We start from the raw sequence: 2,903 nt of genomic DNA, 5'->3' as shown, positions 1-2,903 counted from the left end.
ATATATATATATATATAAAATTTCTACAAGATGTCCCATATTTCTTGTGACATACCGCTTGTGAGCAGAACGAGTTAAAATGAGTTGAAAAGTTCTTTATCATTTTGCAATTTTCGCGATCCTTTTTCTTAAAGATATTTTTAAGTTCTTTAAGAAACATTTTTAAGATTTTATAAAAAACCTCTGAAAGAGAGATGATTTAAAATTGTCTTATTTTATAATGTCGATTTTATTCGCTTATTCGGCAATCGTTAGAAATTAATATCTCGTTAATTGTTGTGTCCAGTTTATCTGCCTACAAGCGGTGTGTTAATAAGTTTAAGACACCCAAATCCGAAGGATTATACATTATAGTTAAAAAATTTTTGCGTATATACCTATACATGTGTATATTTATTTTTGTAATTATTTATTATTATATTGGGTTGTCCGGAAAGTTCGTGCCGATGTTGAAAGAAAATTGAAACGCAGAAGATTTAAATTTTAGTATACATTTATTAAATTATATAGGTTAGTCGACAATATATACATAATTTATTATATGATGAGTTGTAATTTTATTTTCAACTGATATACCTATAAAACCACGTATTTTTTAAAATTACAATGAATTGCGTTACTAATGATAATAAAAACTTGTTATACATTACTCCATTTCAATGAAGAAAAAATTCGTGAAATCCACTTGTGCGTCGTTTTGTTGAAGATGAATGGAAACTTAAACGAAATATCTGCCTCACTACTAATAGAAAGCTGAAAAATAATGTACATGCAACGGATATACAAGGAAAACATGCGATGTCTGTGATAATAAATTCGGAAGAGAACCAAAAAAATGGTTGAGAGGAAAAGAAGGACGAAACTTTTTCTAGTCGGCATTTATCAGATGAAAAAATGTGTGAAAGGATATTATGAGATAGTAATGAACGGGAAATTAGTGACGTGCAAATATAAATGAAAAGCGACGTTGTAAATATATAAAAAATCGAAAGAAACCGTTCCGTTAACTAAATAAATGTTATACGAAATTTTTTCGAGCAAGAGAAATTTAAATAAAAAATATAAATTGTAATTAATATTATATGTCGATATATGTCGAAAAGATGAGGAATGCGAGGCTAGAGAAAGAGAGCGAAAGCAATAGGACAGAAAAATAAAGATAAAAAATCAGTGATTGAAAAAGAAGATAAGAAAAAGAATAGATAGAAACGGAAGACTGTTAGGAAGGGAGGAACAAACGACCTGAAATTATAGTCCAAAGTGAAAATATAAGAGAAAAGGGTGCAGCTATGAATTGATATTGGTAGAGTAGGCGAAACGATAAAAATATGTAAAAATTGAACGAAAAATATTCTGAAGAGAATGGATATGGGATCAATGGATTTGCTCGTGAATGCGCAAAAATAGAGTAAGGGGGGGAGGGGCGAAAGAAGTAAATATACATAGTATATATATATAGTATTGTTCGTTGCGAGGAGAAACAAAAGATGAGAGAGGAGAAGATAATAGGATAAAATTTACTAAATAAATTACTAGTAACATGTTGTCGTGTCAGAATAAATAATAGCTGTTACTTTTATTTTATTATTTATTCATCAATTTCATTCATGCGTATTAAGTTGGACAGTTAAAATAATGACTGAATTCTTTTTACGGATGTATATGTCATCTCAAAGCACAATTCTCTTATTGATTTAAAAATTATTTAATTTTTTTGTTTACCTCGATTTTTATGTAAAATCACGTTTTACTACTTATTTGATAAGATCATAGCATTATGAATTAAATTAAAATTCTTTATATAGTAACAAAACTCTGATCAATATTCGTGCAAAGAATCATTTGAATTTACTCGTTTAAAAGTTATTTGCTGCAGCAAAATATGATTATTTCATTACACAAAACCATTATACATTATTTGTTGTTTGTTTTTTTATAGTTTCAGAAATTATGAACGTCTTTATGACAAAAATTTTTTAGTTGATATTAGTTGATAATATCTTGATTTAGCTGATTTGTTGGTTAGATGTATTTTTAGTTGATAATATACCAAAACATCCTTAATTTCTGAACAACTGTTTAAACGAAATTGGATAACTGCTTTTCTTTGTATAGATAGATTGTAACGACAATGTAATTAAGAGAATCAAGGTTAACTATAATCGAGAAATGGACTTAATCTACTATAAGCAGGCATAAATTCAGAACAAATTCGATTACTGTGGAAAACGACAGACTAGAATAAGAGTTAACTGGTATAAAGTAGGATTGTCTTGACATTATAGAAACAGAGTTAAATAGGAATATGATTGTATTGAAGGCTTGATTATTCGAGTTGAAAGTGGAAAAACCCCAGTAGCACATGTTGCTTTTATATGATTTCTTAAAACGTTTGTAAAAAATTATATACGTTTAGAAAACGTATATAAAACGTATATATGAATCAATAGGTGTTATCTGAGAAGTTTTGAGGGATATATAAATAAGTGTTTAAAAATAGTCTACTAGAGTAAATCTATGTGAAAAATCAAAACGAGAACAAAGAACATTTAATGAATGAATGAATACAAAAAATACGATGAAACACAACAGTAAGTACGAGAGTTTGCATAAACGATAATATAAACGGTAAGTACGAGGGTTTGTATGAAAGGTATGAAGTAGCATACACACGGATAACTTCTACCTTCTTTCCTCTCTTTCTTTCTTTATCTCTTTTTCTTCTCTTCTCATTAAAAGAGCTATGCAAAGTGCAGAGCAAGCGAGTGAAGCTGAAAACCAGCGTTTCTTGAAGCGCAAGTAGGCTAAAGTGGAAATACGGGGGCAGCGGCAGCGGCAGTGGATCGGGTGGTGAAGAATGGAGGCGAACGGTGGGCGCAAAAGGGGTAGGAGTGGGAACGGTG

The sequence above is a fragment of the Atta colombica genome, unplaced genomic scaffold (assembly GCF_001594045.1).
Source record: "Atta colombica isolate Treedump-2 unplaced genomic scaffold, Acol1.0 scaffold238, whole genome shotgun sequence".
NCBI classification, from domain to species: Eukaryota; Metazoa; Arthropoda; class Insecta; order Hymenoptera; family Formicidae; genus Atta; species Atta colombica.
This window is presented reverse-complemented; position numbering follows the sequence as displayed.